General features: G+C 35.8%; 1 long non-coding RNA gene across 16 annotated transcripts; it reads right to left on the bottom strand.

Moving 5' to 3' along the window:
- Positions 1-1,172: 1,172 nt before the first annotated feature.
- Positions 1,173-8,313, bottom strand: LOC130739115 (uncharacterized). Of its 16 annotated transcripts, XR_009019783.1 has the most exons (15): positions 7,998-8,313; positions 7,861-7,906; positions 7,642-7,767; positions 6,835-7,033; positions 5,586-5,680; positions 5,281-5,445; positions 4,514-4,615; positions 4,329-4,376; positions 4,042-4,240; positions 3,453-3,589; positions 2,980-3,093; positions 2,630-2,868; positions 2,249-2,291; positions 1,716-1,791; positions 1,173-1,609 (listed from the first exon to the last, which is right to left on the bottom strand). It is a non-coding gene; the product is annotated as an uncharacterized LOC130739115 (long non-coding RNA). The 16 variants fall into 16 exon arrangements; XR_009019782.1 differs by lacking the exon at positions 4,514-4,615 and having other exon boundaries at positions 7,998-8,311; XR_009019776.1 differs by lacking the exon at positions 4,514-4,615 and adding an exon at positions 6,004-6,119 and having other exon boundaries at positions 4,042-4,376; positions 7,998-8,311.
- Positions 8,314-17,006: the final 8,693 nt, after the last annotated feature.

Consider the following 17,006-nt stretch of genomic DNA (forward strand, 5'->3'; position numbering starts at 1 on the left):
TATTCTTCTTTTTCTTTCTCTAAGATGTAACTGGTTTGTGCCCTTTTATTAATCTTGCCCTGTCATAATTTTTACCCAGGTCTTATACGTTGAATGATGAGGGTAAAGAGGTAGGAAATGGTTTTTGGGGGTTTGGTTTTCTGGTGTTTTGTTATTTCTGGGGTTGGTGTTCTTGTTTTGAGTGATTTGATTTTATGGAAATGGTGAAGAGCTTGATGGAAATGAGGATTAGCATGAAGAACATGGTGAAGATGAAGATGGGGATTTAGGGTTTCGTTGATTTGGGGTTAATTTGTGAGTTATGAAAAGGATTGGACTTTAATTTTTTTAATTTTCTGATGTGTTTTTTATTTAAAGAAATTTATTTATTCCACATAAGCATCATTAATCCACTCAGCATGCCATTTCATCACTTGCCGGAGCTCTGGGCTCCGGCGAGGACCTGCTCCAGATGATTTACAAAGTAGAGGAGCTTTTCCAATAATTTTCCAGCGAGGATCTAGTTCAGACGGCGATACAAAGACAGGGACTAATATAATGCTTAACCCTTATTAGAATGAAGGAGAAAAGATCACGAATTGAATTGAGATATTGGATCTAGCATCATGTAAATAATAGTGTACAATAATTATTTTTAATATTTTTAGGTTATTAAAATGTTTTACTTACTTGTTCACGAAAATCAACAACCATGTAATATGATTTTTTACCATAGTACCAATCTTTCAGATTCTCACAATAATTGGACTAAAGTGTATTTTATTTTCCTCTTTAATTGAAATTCTATTAAAACTTACTTTTACATGTGCATAAGACCCTAGAAAACAACAAAAACGACACTACTAAGAATGGAAATCCCCTCACGATGACATTTATCAAAATTAAATATAGAAATGGCTTAATCTATGTATCCCGGACAACTTGATAGAGTAACAGAAGTCCCTATTGCCACCAACATGATCATATCTTCAAGGTTCCATAAGAAAAGATGAGAAGAGCAGCGAAGATGACACAGAGAAACATGGCCAAAGATAACATAAAAACATAAATAGTTCAAGAGTTTGAGATTTAATCAAACTCAACGATAAAAGTTTTATGTGCATTCATGTTCAACAAATAGAACACTTATTTAAATCATTATTCAAAAAGATTAAACTTACTGAGATCGCACATTCAACAATTTGGTCTAAAAATAAGTAGTTGAAAAGGCCCAGCTCAAAATCAAATGCAAGTATAGGAAACTGTCAAACTACAATAGTACAATATCAATCACAGAATGCAAACATTGCATATTTTCTTAAATATATTTCAACAAATTGCCTTTTCAAGATCTTTCAGTCCATTGACAAATGAACTCACACCCTGCAACATGCACGCTCCTTTGGAAAGTTGCAGCATGCTAAATGAATCAAGCATCTCCCATTACATCCATCTATAGCTGACATCTTTTTTCAAGGATGCTCTATGACCTGAAAAAGTATTCTTGAACAATTGAGGTTTTCATGCAATGGACTTTGTAACCAAGAAGTCCTCCCTGAAGGGGTCGATGTATGTTCAAGTCATGGCAAAACCAATGAATTATCCCGAGTCACACTAAAAACATTACGGCCTACACAGTGCACGTTGATGAATTAATCATTATTTTTCCAGAAAGAATTATAAGATGCAACTTGAAAAACAAAAAATCAAAGATAAACTGAAGTCTCACAACTCACCTCAAATTCATCATCTTCTTTCTCTATAGGACACAAAACTCCACCTCATGAGACTTTCAGGTTCCTGTCAGAAGCGCTGAAAATGGCACAAAAATGTAATGTCCCGATCAACTAAAACAACTTAATATATTATTGCTATGCAGATTCCATGACCAAACCAAAATAAGATATGATCAAAGAATTGTCGCATACCACCACAAAATTCTAAACATGAAAGATGGCAGTAGCCTTGTGAGAATTAGTGTATACCTATTGTGCCCAGAATTTTCAAATTTTTTCTTTGTGGAATACCTTAACTGAAAATTTGAAAGTAGCCAAGAAACCAATTGAAGAATCTATATAGAAGCCTATTTATTTATTCCAAGATTGAAGAAGAAAACACAAAGGAAAGAACAACAAAGTACATGTAACAACAACATAGAGAAACATGGTTGTGTGAGTGTGGGCGTGGATGAATATGTTCTATGTGTTATGTGTCGGTGGGTTCTATTTATAAAGTGAACAAAAGGGGTAAAAATAAAGGAGGCACTTACAGAATTGTGAAGCGGCAAAGAGCTGCGACTTCAGACATAATACCTGCGAAGAACAAAACACAGTGAGGGAAGAACAATAAACACAATGAGGGAAGAATAGAAAGAAAATCAAGAAACTGAGCAAGCAAACAGTGATATGGAAGCTTTTCTCTTACATATTTAAAAATTTCTTATGTGATTATAATTGAACCCATAATAAGAACCATTACGTGATCTCAAAGGGAAAAACAATTAAGTTGCAGTTCGTTCAAGATTAGTTGGAGATTACTTCATATAATAAAGAATTGATGCCAATATATAAGACAACAGTAGCAAACTTAATCTGCTAAAAATTACATACATGTACAACCATGATAGTGATCTGCTAAAAATATAACCAACCTGATTACAACTGATAGCTTTAGTGAAAATGTCAACCCAGCTGCTGTTCAACATTTAGGGAGAAAAATAAAAAACAAAAAAAGAGAGTAAAGCGAACATTCTTCTTTTCACCGCCAAATTTGGCAGGCTCTTGCAGGAACATGGTTGTCTATGCTGCCGGAAACCCCACTTCCTGATCATCACCACAGTTATGCTTTTGTGGAATGCTTCAGGAGATAGTGTTTTTTTCTCTGCCACCCCTGAAATTTGATTTTACATTTAATAAGTAGCACTTTCCTTTATTTTCCATGCTTATGTTTGTGGATATATATAATTGAATTGTACTGCTCTAGGCTATTGCTCCTACTTACCCTGCAAAAGCTTCACCAAACCTGGCAAAAACTCTTGCTCCCTGTTGTTTCCTTTAATTCTGGATTCATGCTTGAAGTACTTCTACTTCTATAGCCTTCAAAGGTGAAACTAATCTGAAACAGAGAAAAATAGAAAAAAGTATGATGTGAAGCATTCTATGTAACAGTTGCCAAACAGAAGTGTGTAAGCGTGTTTGTTAATTGGTAAGATGAAATTTGAAAAACGAATTATGTGAAACAAATCCATTAACAAAATAAAGAATCATGCTAGCAAAGATCCATACAAATTAAGTCTTAATTTAACTTGAAGTTGCTCATTGTAGAAAAATCTTAATGTCTGCATAATGCAAAAGCATATAGCTTTTGTAGATAACCATCCCAAAATTGAACTCATGTAGAGAACACCATCTAATTAAGATATCTATTTTTCAACCATTTCAATTACATGAAGAATTATATTACATGCCCTTTACCTTAGCTTTCTTGTTGTGCTGCTACCAACTTAATAAAGCAGGTAGGGCAAAGCTCAGCGCAGGTGTAGATGTCACGTCCCCATTAAAATTGGAGCTAGAATCTGCGATGGTCGTGCAGAAGATGACTCTGATGATAACTGCAAAATGAAAACCAAATAAGAATTAACACTAAGCAATCACCGAAAAACGATTGCAAAGTAAAAATGTCTGAACCGCAAAATATGTCATAAATCCTTTTGTGATGAAATAAGAAACTAATGAAAAACAAAACATATATGGTTTTTTTACGGGCTAACCACATATATATCATTGATTAGGAATGGAAAGGGAAGATTGGTCCTCTAACAATATTGATCCTAAACCAACTGGACCTTCCTCAACCCATACATTATCAGGAAAAACAAAGGCATACTTTGCCATTAGATCAGTAACCATATTAGACTGGCGTTTTACATGAACAAAAGAGCATGTGCCTACATTAGAAATAATCATCTTACAGTCTTCCAGAATGGAATGCAGATATGATAAAGAAATACCCGGGGAATGCCATATTTTAGTAAGCATACTGCAATCTGTTTCAAAAGCCCACCTAAAACAGCTTGCTTCTGCCAAGGTGGGATTGAATTTGCTTAGAGGTTTGTAGCACGCAGCAAATAATAAATCCCCCTGGACATCCCTGATAATCAAACCGAAGCCAGTTCTATGAGTATCTGAACATGCCGCGCGGTGCCACCGAAGCTGCTGCATAGGGCTCGTGTGAATGCTCCTCTCCACCGTGGGTTGGTCTGCTGCAGAATTCATGGACGAAGCCAATTGAAGTGTTTGAGGAATAGCAAGCAGATAGCTATTGAGACTATGAAGCAGAGAATCCAAAACCTTGCAACTGTCAAGTTAGAATTTATATTTGAGACTTGATCCCTGGAACTGCGAAAATAAAAATAAACAAAACATATTCAATTAAAACCAAGAAACTACTATCATGTACTTTTTATAGTGTATGCTCATGAACTTTATAGTGTATGCTTCCATTTACTTTATAGTAAAATTTAATTTAGTGTAACCTTTTGCATGTTGTTTTTTCAAAAGCCTCTTCAAGTGTCATTCTTAATGGATCTATTAGCAGCCTCAGTCCTTGAGAAATTCTATCAGGATTTTTCATAGCCCTACCGTAAAATAGATTTCAGAAAGAAACAGGTTCATGAGAACAAACAGTTCAGGAAAAATGAGAACAAATTATTCTAGCAGTAATACTGATTTAGTATAACGATAGAAGCCTCTGACACTTTCAGGAAACCATTTTCTCCCGCTAACTCCTTCTCTTTCCCATTCCCATCACTATCTTCCATTCATGCCTCTGGAACATACTTTTCCTAACCATATACCAATAAAAGCATATAACAGACATGATAGTCATTCACTCTGATCATAATACAATGCCAAGCCTGATTTATTTGCAAAAATAAAATATTAAAAAATCCTATATCCACTTACTGTTTTCACTTTTACTAACAAAGATAACAACTTGAAAATATGAAACAGTAGGAAAATCAAAATGACATTTTGTAATTAAAAATGAGAATAGGAAATGAATACAGATAAAATTTTCACAAATCAAACATCCCCAACTTTCACACACAGAAAAGAACACAAAAAATATTAAAGTAAAAATTAAATCACACAGTATGGGAAAATTCAAGCAGCAAACTTCAAGTAACACAGTGAAGTAAACACAATTCACATTGGGGATGTGAGGGAGCATAAAGAAAAATTCAAGGACCCAGAATGAAAAGATGAAATTTTGCGCGAAAATTAGTGCTTGGAAACTCACTGGGTGGGTTCTGGAAGCTTCGTCTTTGAAGTGGTGATGGTGAAGCGGAGACAGCAAGGATGAAGTGAAAGGTGGAACTGAAGCATGATCGCGAAGTTGAAGAAGAAAAAGTGAAATTGCGATACTGATCGAACCTTCCCCGGTTTCAAAATCTTATCCATGCCGCTGATAAAGACCAAAACCACAATATTTTCATTACAGATTGAAGACCAAACAGAAAGACGGTAGTCGAACCTTAATCACATAGTAAGGTCGATTGAGATGAACGAATGAAAGACGGAAAGAAGAGGGGAGAGCAAACGAACCTTGGGATCAGGAGGAAGAAGATAATCTCAGAAGAACAATCAAAGAGTTGCGGAGTTGACGATTTTGTGCGGCCAAACCCTAGTGGAAAAGAAAGCTGCGCCGCAAGAGTTGCAGAAGTTTTTGTGAAAAATTAAAGAGATAGTTACGTTTCATCAGAAGGGGAGTCGAGAGCTATTGATACGTTTCAGAAAGCGTAACTGCAGAAAAGGGAGAAGGTGAAAGGAGATGTTTTTTTTTTGAAATCGAAAGGAGATGTTTTGAATGTAATGGAAGAGTGAAAGTCAGGATGTCAACGGCCATGATCAAACTAAGGGACGGTCAAGATTAATTTTCTATTCAATCAATAACACAATTACTAAAAATAACCATTCAGAAAAAGTCAATCATGTGGAATGTCAAATTGAATGATTGGTTTACCCTCCTAGCTGCAGAAACTCTCCCTTTATTAAACCTCTCTTATGCTATGCTTTGATTGTAAAATAGTTGTTAGCACTTAGCAGCACAAATTGAAAACCTGAAGTATCAAAGGAAAACTGAAAATGAAATCAATAGCTATTGAAAGATTCAAATTATGACCATTAAAGACAAATTCATATCAATGATGACAATCACCAAAAAGAGTACATAATGAACAAAAAAATCCATCTCTACACTGGGCATCAATTCCAGCTCCATGTATGATTGGACTTATCAACTTCTTCACAAAAAATCATCATTAGTTTACTATCACCCAAAGCAATTTCACTGGTTCAAGTTCTGTCCATAAACTTCAAAACAAAAATGCACTTTTAGAGTTGTTTTTATGTTAAGAATTATGTATCTAGCCAACATTCCAACCAAAGTCTTCTATCTATGCTTCATTCCAGCCATCTTCTTGAGTTATCTTCATGGCAGTGCTCACCTTGCAAATAAGCTAGAAGCCTTGACTTATCTTTCCAACTATGACTCTTGAAGGCTACACTATATTTTCGTACCAAGCATAAAGCTTAGCAGGATTTAACTTGGGTATAAAAGCTTTTTCCATCTATCACATCTCATCAATATAATAGCATCATATTAAGAGTTTCTATAATCTCTCTCTCTCTCTCTTTTCCCCCTTAAACCTAAAATTTCATCAGTACTATTGCAGCACGCGTCATCTTTTCAAAGGGAAGCAAGTGAAAACATGAACCTTGACTTAAATTTATCATATGCAACATTTATAAAAGCAAACATTAGTGCCTACAAAATGGAAGTACCGAGTCATACCTTAATTGATGCAATGCCAACCATAACAATAAAGGTAAAGTTTGAAGAGACAACATGCTTCTCCTGTTTGATTTTGAATTCCTCACTTGCATATTAGTGCGTTGTGGCTGTTCCTACTATTAAGCCTCCTTTTGTTTTGAACTGGTTGCTGCCATATATGAACTCAAGAATCCTACCTTCTTCCCTTGTGGGATAAACCCTGTAAGCAGTGAGAGGAAGAATGAGAGAACTTCAAAAATAAGTACTTAGTATATCTAATCTAATAGTTATGTCAGCATCATTGAAGTAAGGAGCACCAACAAAATGAGACGTGAGAGGTACACCTGGATCTATAGATTACAGCTAAAGTGAAAGTTTGAAGGGTCGTTTGTGCACTATGGCTTGTAAAAGGCACAATGTAGTTGTATTATGCCACTCTTCGTATAAACTGCAACAATATTATACCAACTTTTTTCCACTCTATTCTTTGTGGTTGATCTCTCATTCGTGTATACTTCAACACACTTCAGTCTCTAATATAGTCAAATATCAGATTTCATGAAAAATCAATAATATTATCAATTTCGTCTAAGCTTTGGTACTAATTAAGGAATTCTTGTGCCTCTAGTGTTTTTGAGAAATAAACAGAAAAGAGAAGCTCTGCCTGCTGGTTTGTTGAAGTCATTCCAAAGGGATCAGACTCTGAAGGAAAATTAAAATGGAAGAGAAGATGAGACCCTAAATCACTTAGTAAGGTTGATTAAGAAGAACAGATGAAAGACGGGAAAAGAGGTGAAAAAGCAAACCAAAAAGCTTATAATTTTTTACCTTCACTGTGAAAATGAGAAGCCTGCGCCCCCTAAAACTAACGAAAATATGTATCAGGAGGAAGAAGATAATCTCAGAAGAACAATCAAAGAGTTGCAGAGTTGAAGATTTTGTGCAGTCAAAACCCTGAGATTATGAAGAAAAATGAAGAATCAAGCATAAGCTATTATAATGTACCCAAAAAAAATCAGAAGCAATTATTAGCTATTAAGCATCTACCTTGTTATGGCATTACTTAATACCATGTCATCACCAACTTCTTTATCTGTTCTTTCACAGAGTGTCACAGTCAGAATTTTGGGGATGGGAATTGATGATCAATGATAATAGCACGAATCCACCACCACATTAATTACCTCGACGTGGAGCGGCTGGAGAAGGAGACTGGAGGAGCATCAAGGACGACGGAGGCCAACAGCAGACAGCGCAGACGAATTGACAGATTCAGAAAAAGCTTCAAAGGGTCATACAAATTAAACAGAATAGCAAACAGAAGAACAGCAAAAACTCCCATTGGATCAGTTGATGAATTGAACCCAAGATTTGCATCAAACGAAAACACAAAATGGAAGATTTATAACCACAAAGAAGGGTTGAAATAGAGACCGACAAAATTAAATTACGGTAAACATGAGTGAATGTTTTACGTTGTGAAGGAAGAATGAAAGCCGCAAGATAATAACTATTGGAAAGCCCAAAGAGCAGATCTATGATTTCGGTTTCAGATGCTCAATAAAAAAACCAACGGCTGAGATTGATTCTGGGTGAAATAATCACCACTTTTACAAAAATACCCATGCTTAATTTGAGAGTGACGTGCAATGAAATGTTGAATGACCAAGTCGCCCTCCAAGCTGCAGAAACTCTGCTTTTATATAGATTATAGATTATAGATAGATAGATAGATAGATTATAGATAGATATAGATAGATAGATTATAGATTATAGATTATAGATAGATTATAGATAGATAGATAGATAGATAGATAGATAGATAGATAGATAGATAGATAGATAGATAGATAGATAGATTATAGATTATAGATAGATAGATAGATAGATTATAGATTATAGATAGATTATAGATTATAGATATAGATAGATTATAGATTATAGATATGTTTTTTTAAACTGATTTAATTTGATAAGAAGAAATGATACGCACATAAGTCATTACATCAAGCTGGATGAAGAAAACAAGTCGTTTAAGAACTTCCTCAATCTAGACAAAATCACCTAAAAACATTGTCAGATACTTTTTAGTTAGATGATACCATGGACTTGTTAAGGTTGACAACTTGGCTCGAGGTGTGCTCGTAAGAGACTCTTTTATGGTTACCACCTCATTAGTCGTTACTCGTGCAAAAACCATGCAACCAACTGTAAACAAAAAAGATGGGATGATAGGAGAAAATTGACCAAGCTTAATACCATTGAGAGAAGAGGAAATATCTGCCTTTATTAGAATCACAAAATATGATTTATGATTATGGTTTTAGTTTCAATAGTATATTTTTTATAAGTGTCTCAATAACAAGTAACATCATCACCACCACGACCCTCCACCACCTCCATGGTCGACATCTTTACCTCTGCCACAAACGTTGTCAACCCCACCACCATCTCCACCATTGCCTCAACCACTGCCACCACTTACCCTCCAACACCACCTTCACCAAATTTAGCAACACCCTCCACCACAATCATTGCTGCTAATTGAAAATTACAACTGAATTTAGAAAATTGAAAACCTGTTTTGATTTTTAAATTTTTTTAAAATATAAAATTCGATAGTACTCGAAACAGGACATACAGTAAGTTCACTACAATCTCGCTCTCTATTTATATATATATATATATATAGCAATAAGATATAATAAATATGGTAGAAAGTTGGATTCATTCAGTATTTGGTAGAAAGTTAGATTCCTTCAACATTTAGTAAATGATTTGATTCCTGGAGAGTGTGTATGAAGAATGATTTATTAGGGAAAACTTATCCACTTAATATGGTCTTGCCTCGGATGATTAATTTTATGGTTGCCGATTGTGGAAATATATATATATAGGCTGAACCAACATCTAGTCCAGAGAGGGCAACCTTTAGAAACAACAAGTTGGGAAACTAATAGAACGCTTCGATGAGAAATATAATATTATGTCAAAATATGAGAATAAATCACAATCACTAGATTTAAAAACGTCACATGACTTCATGTTTAATCTGAACCGTTCAATATCAAATTTAACAATCATAATTTATCCCATATTAAGTATTAACACCTTTTCAAAAAAAAAAGTATTAACACATAAAACATCATTCTTATCAAATACATATTTTATATATGTCATATATATTGTTAAAAAACAAAGAACACTTGCGCTCTCAACACCATACATCATGGTGGGTACATGTCATTTGGTAGGCCGGGCGGAGGCTCTAATCATTCATTGCACAGTGAAGTTGATTTTTGAACTTGATTCATGTCATGTGGTTCAAATTTTTGTACTTGATTCTACGACTCAATAAATTAATAAATGCCACCGACCTTCAATTTTGTCTCTCAAACGGCTTTACTGGTCCTACCAACTATAATGGCATGAAGCAGCACCTGAGAACTACTACTGCTATATTCTAAAACAACGTGTAATTGTCTTTCTTATTTTTCAATGTTTTTGTTTATTAATTAATTTGTAAACACTGTCATTTTACATGCCTACATAAGTAAAAATAATTAATACTGTAACGCGCGTGTTGAATGATGCAGAAATTCACAATAATATCAAAATGATAGTAGATAGGAGTAAAAATTAAAGAAAATTGTTTGCTTCATTTTGGCTTCATCCTAATTTTCAAATTGAGTTTGCTCAAATTAAAGTAAAGTAACGAACTATCTCAAATACTTTCAAATAATTGATTGCTTGTTATGATATTAGAGTCTTTACCATTAAGTGATTTAGCGTTCGACCAATGTAACCCCAATTTTTTTAATTAAAAGTTGAATTTTATGTATGTGCATTATTCTTGTTTGAAGTTTAAGGAGCTTTTGCATTAATGGGCATTAAAATATAATATAAAATTATTTATATGATCCATATTTAAAAAAAAAAAACTTAAAATTTTAGAATAATTCATTATTTAACATGATATTAGAGTCTCTGTTACCAAACGGAGTCCAAAGCGATTCATGAACTCTTATCCAACCGTTTAACCTTTTAAGTAATTAATTGTTTGACATGTGCACTTAATTATACAAACAAGATACATTGGAGTGTACATGCATGATTGGTTACATGTTTTTTTACTTGATTTTGTACAATAATTTTTGGGATCATTATTCAATAGTCAATGCCTTTCCCTCTCTCTCGCTGTGTATAAATTCACCATATGATTGTGAAGTGATCAGGTTTGTTAAAGCATATTAATTAATTATGTAATTCAAGCAGAACATAAATCATTAACTTAGATTAGTGTCTTATCAAGGAGAGTAACCCCAACAGCTGACAAGCTAAGTTTCACTGTCTATTAAAATTGGCAAGTTTGTTTAATGAAAGTGACGGTTTAATTGGGTGCCATTACCGCTTTCTCCCATTTCCCTTTCGGTTAGTATGTCGTTTTGGTTTTCCAAACCCCCATCAAACTGTAAGTAAGTACCAGTATATCATTGCAGTTAGACCATGTGCAATGGTTTGTTTAATTTACACCCTCTCAACACCACTTTTTCTCTTCCTAACACTCCACATCATCTTCTCTCTCCAATTCAACACTCATTCAACTTTTACCTACTCCAATGGTTTTTCATTCAACACCCTACCCCATCACTCACCCTACCCCACCACTTTTTTATTTCATATTCTGATTTAATTTTTTTTTTATTATTTACATAAAATTACAATTATTGATTTAAATTAAATTAAAACAAAAAACACTTAACAATTTAATTTTTTTTAAATATAGACTATAATTTATTTTATTTTCTTAACTTAAAATGCAAGACAACAAACTAAGGGTAGTTAGAAGAATTCTGGGTGTTGAAATTGTGATTGTTGGGATCCATTTCAAAATAATAGAAAGATAATAAGATGGTGAGAGAGATAATAAGATGGTGAAAAACTTGGTATTTTTTTCCGTGTCCAAATCAAACGAACCAAGTCTCTATTTATAGAGGAAAAAAAGTTATGAATTTTAGTTAAAAAAAATTTCCAATTTTTTTTTTCAACAAGATAATTCAGTTTAAAATTTTAAAAAACAAAAAATCCGACGGATGAATCAGAAGTCGCCACGCGTCCCAACCCAATCTCCACTCAGTTTCTCTCTCCTGCTCTCAACTTTGTTGAACACTCTCAACATCTCTCTCCTCCAGCTCATCCTCAACAAAACCTCAACAACCACTACAAACCCTCAACAACTCTTAACATCTCTCTCAACATACCATTGCATATGGTCTTATCTTACTTCACAAATGATTTTAAGCATATGTCTTCCTTTCTTTTTAATACTTCCTCCGTTTATTTTCAACAGTTTTATTTTATACACTTAACTACAGTATAATTACATTGTTAATCAATCAGATTTTAACAATGTTCTGTCTTTTACTTAATTTGAAATGATGACACAAAGGACTTCTCAAATATATTTTTTGGTTACAAGAGAAAAGTTAAAACATAGCAAATAATGAAGAATGTCAAAACATAAAGACTCAATCACATTTGGTGGCGGGAGCAGGATGTCTGCTGAGCCAAGAAGTCTGTCGCATTATTCTTCTCCCTGAAACATGGCTTCCAAGCTCGTTGCAGGCCTATATATCTCGATTACCAAGAGCTTAGGAAGGAACACAGTCCTCCCCCAACACTAGTTGACACCCCAAAGATACAAGCACCAGTGGCAACTTGAAAAATCGCGCTATAACCCATGCGAGCTGTCTCTAGGTTCCAGTTTTCGTCAACGTTTATGAAGATTAGCAGCAGAACAGCAAACATGTGCGGATGATGAACCAATCTTCGACGCTGGAAAACTCGCAGGTGCAGCAACATCAGGCTGCATCTCCCAAGTTGTAACATCCATGAGCACCTGCTACAACACAAAATCTTCCAAGGGTTGTCACTGAAAATGTTATCATTTCGCCATTTCATGTCCACCATAAAACCACCACTGCTAAAATATTATGTTGTTGTATAATCCTTGTAACCAATGCTAAAAGGCTTCTGAACATCAAGAGCTGGAAGACTCGTCCCAAAATAAAACTAGAGGTTAAACGACTACAGGCATAAGGGAAACACATGATGGAGATCTTTTTCCCCTGCATTATAGCGAGAACAGATAGAATTACTGTAACACCCCGATTTTCAGCTGTCACTTTAGTAACTCAAAAATAAACTTTACGCGGAAAACAGGTATTTTTTTTTTCTTTTTAATAGAGCCTGATGGGGAAGTAGGAACATGCTAAATATGTTAGATATAAGTTGTTTCTCTGTTCTGTTCTTATATAATTAAGCACTATGGTCGGGATCTGGACTGGTAGTACACTTTTGAACTAAACTAAAATGAAAGCTCTTTTGAACATCTTCTAGGATTATTACTATTCAGACTTATGATCATCTCTGCAGCGGAGGCGTTGAAGGCAGTAAGTCCCTGTGTGGCAGTAAGTCTATATTGGCCATACTACAGACATGTTATTAAGTTCTGAATATTTTTAATGTCCTTGTTTAGTTTCTTTTTGTGGTGGCTTAAGTCTGATCCAGATCTATACTGCTCAACTATTAAGAACAACGCAGAACCTAACTTATATTTATAATTTATTTATCTGTTTCTATAGAACCAGGTGATGGCGATGATACTTACGGGTGAGGAAGATCTATCTTTCTTGATGCTTCGCTCTTTCTCTTCTAAGCTTTCTTTCAGATCTTCCCAACCCTCTTCTTCTTCTATCGATCATCCTCATCAATCCAATCAATTATCCAAATCTGTCTTCAAAGAAGAAATTCATTTTGAAGATATCAATCAAGATCTTGACAACTGGGAAATTCCAAAAATTTCTCATGCTGAGATCTACAAACCAAACGGATCCTTTTTCAAACGATCAGATTTCATTATCAAAACCGTTGAGCAAACCTACAAGCTCAGATCTGATGATGAAGAAATCCATCTGCTTTCCGAGAAAAGCATCAAAGAACATATCAGCAAGAACTTCAACTATCTTCATATAGGTAGTGTTCAAGTTGGTCTTAAACCCCTAACCAGGAAATCTCTTGACATCGCTGTACTCCTTTGTCTTAGGGATGTTAGACATAATCAATTCCATGACTCCCTCTTAGGAACGGTTGAAACCAGCCTGAGTAATGGACCAATCTTTTTCAATTGCTTCCCAGATCTAACTGTTAGTCTGGAAGATAAAAACATCCTTGATGTCCTCTTCCTAAATATCAAGCTTCACGGCCTTGATATGAAAGAAGATTCCATTCCAATCTCTTTGATCTACAGGGTTCAATACAAGGTAATGAACTCTATCAAATCTTATTTCTTGCGAACCAATTGTGAGAAATCTGGAGAAACTACCCTCTTCCTCACAGATTATGATAAGGCCAATGTTATTGTGCCCAAAACCATCCAATGGAGTGATATCACCCTTCCAGAAAAATGGTCTTTGGAAAAGGCTACTCCAGCCCAACCTGCTGAAACTCCTGAGTTTCGTGAAATCATCCAACACCAATCTGGCCAAGTAGATCTCATCTTTGATAGGAGAAATTCCTTCTCTATCCCTAGATCTATTAGGACGTCCTCAAATGATTTCCAATCCGCCATGTCTAGAAGATCTTTTTCTATGACTAGAAGGAACCAGCCTGAGTCTAGTGCTCGACCTTCCCTCTCTCATGACGGATCTACTATCCATTTAGCTGGATATGTCAATACCACTCCTGTCAAGACTACCTATGACAAGGGTGATGAAGATCATCAATCCACCTTATCTCCAACGTATTCTTCTCTAGAAACCCCTGGAGAAACTTCTGATTTCATTGGAGCAATCACTACTGAATTCGTCATCGACAAAGGAAGTATCAAGGCAGATTTCTACTCTGACCGATGGACTCAGTAAAGAAAATGGTTCTTTGCAAAGTATCAGGGTGAAAAGAGAAAGAAGATCCAAGAAAAATTCTATGGGTTCCTTGAGAAAACCCAGCAAAACATCTTCTTTTTTGAATGGTTTCAAGATTATGCCAACAAGAATTGGAAATCTTACCCCTTCCAAATTGACATGGTTAAATGGCAGCATAAGGATGGAAAAGAAACCCTTTCTATCCTGCCACCTAAAACTCCTTTCCTTCTTAAAGGAGCTCAATCTACACCTGTCCTAGCTTCTCCCTTCAAGACTAGGAAAGAAGAAGGTGATGTCACTGGTAAAGACATCAAAGACCTCATGGAACAATCCAATTATACCAATAAGTATCTTCAAATTCTTGGAGAATCCCAAGTGCAGGATTCCTCTTCCAGGAAAGGAAAAGAAAAGGTCAAGATTGAACCTTCCTCTTCTAATCTTGATATCCCTAAAGGATGTCAACTTGAAAAACCTCTTTTCAAACCTTTTCAAATCAGTAGCCGTTCCAGACACTCGGCTCAAACTCTTCGAGCAAAAAAGGAATCTGACAATGAGCTCCTCCAAAAGGTGGTAGAGCAACTTCAGCTTCTCAAACAAGTTATTCCTGAGACTCCGGAACCTCCTGAGACTCCGGAACCTACTCCGGAAGCAGTTTCTAATCCCACTATTACTGCTCCTCCTCCTCCAAAAACTCGTACTTCTACTCGTAATACCTCTACTTCTTTAAATAATATTGAAGATGGTAAGGTTGAGTCTGATTCTGATATTCAATCTATGAAGTCTGACGTTCAATCTATCAAGAGTATTCCGGTCAATACTGTCATTCACAATTCTAAGAATCAGTGGAGAAAAGAAACCAAGCTCTACTATCCTAGAGCTACTGCTCCTGATCTTCTTTTAGAAGAATCTTCAAACTTCAAAAGCTTCAGTGCCAACAATGTCTATGAATGGAATATTGATGGTGAAAACGAGTATGGCATCACCAAAATCCTCCAAAATATGACTATGGTAGCCACTGCCTATGTTACCGCCAACAATTGTCCTGAATCTCTTATCGTTGAAGTCTTGGTTGCTGGTTTCTGTGGCCAGCTCAAAGGTTGGTGGGATAATTATCTCACTCAAGACGAGAAGGATCAGATCTTGACCGCTGTCAAGACTGATGAAGAAGGTAATCCTATCATGGAAGATGGCAAATTCATCTCTGATGCTGTCAACTCCTTAATCTTTACCATAGCCCAACATTTTGTTGGAGATCCTTCCCTCATCAAGGACAGATCTGGTGATCTTTTGTCCAATCTGAAGTGCAAATCTTTGGGTGATTTCAGATGGTATAAGGATACCTTCCTGACCAGGGTTTACACCCGTGAAGACAGCCAACAAGCCTTCTGGAAAGAGAAATTCCTGGCCGGTCTTCCTAAATCTTTTGGCGACAAAGTTCGTGAGAAACTTAGAAGCCAAAATCCGGGGGGAGAAATCCCATATCACACCCTTAGTTATGGACAGCTCATAGCTATCATTCAAAGAGTTGCTCTCAAAATCTGTCAGGATGACAAAATCCAACAGCAACTCACTAAGGAGAAGTCTCAGAATCGCAGGGATTTGGGTACTTTCTGCGAACAATTCGGAATTCAAGGTTGTCCCAAGAAACCTAAACCCAGAAAGCAAGATCCTCCTCCCAAACAACAATGGAGAAAGAGATCTAGCAGGAATGATCATAGGAAACCCAAGCCTAGATCAAAACCCCAATCTTCGCAAATTCCAAAGAACCCTCCTGAGACTAGACCCTCTCAAGGAAAAGATGTTACCTGCTACAACTGCGGCAAGCCGGGCCATATTAGCAGGTATTGCAGACTCAAAAGGAGAATCTCTGAGCTTCATCTTGAACCTGAGATCGAGGACAAGATCAACAATCTCCTCATTCAAACTTCTGATGAAGAAGAATCTAATCCTTCGGATTCTGAGGTCTCTGAAGACCTAAATCAAATTCAGAATGATGATTCTCAATCATCATCTTCCGTCAATACCTTGTCCACCAACACTTTGACCAATGAACAAGATCTTCTCTTCAGGGCCATTAATTCTATCCCTGATCCTGAGGAAAAGAAAATCTATTTGGAACGCCTCAGGTCTACTCTTGAAGATAGGCCTCCCAAAAGTCCTATAACCACCAATAAATTCAATCTTAGAGATACTTTCAAGCGTCTTGAGAAATCTACGGTCAAACCCGTCACTATTCAAGACCTTCAATCTGAAGTCAATTCCCTCAAGACT

The sequence above is a fragment of the Lotus japonicus genome, chromosome 1 (genome assembly GCF_012489685.1).
Source record: "Lotus japonicus ecotype B-129 chromosome 1, LjGifu_v1.2".
Taxonomy (NCBI): domain Eukaryota; kingdom Viridiplantae; phylum Streptophyta; class Magnoliopsida; order Fabales; family Fabaceae; genus Lotus; species Lotus japonicus.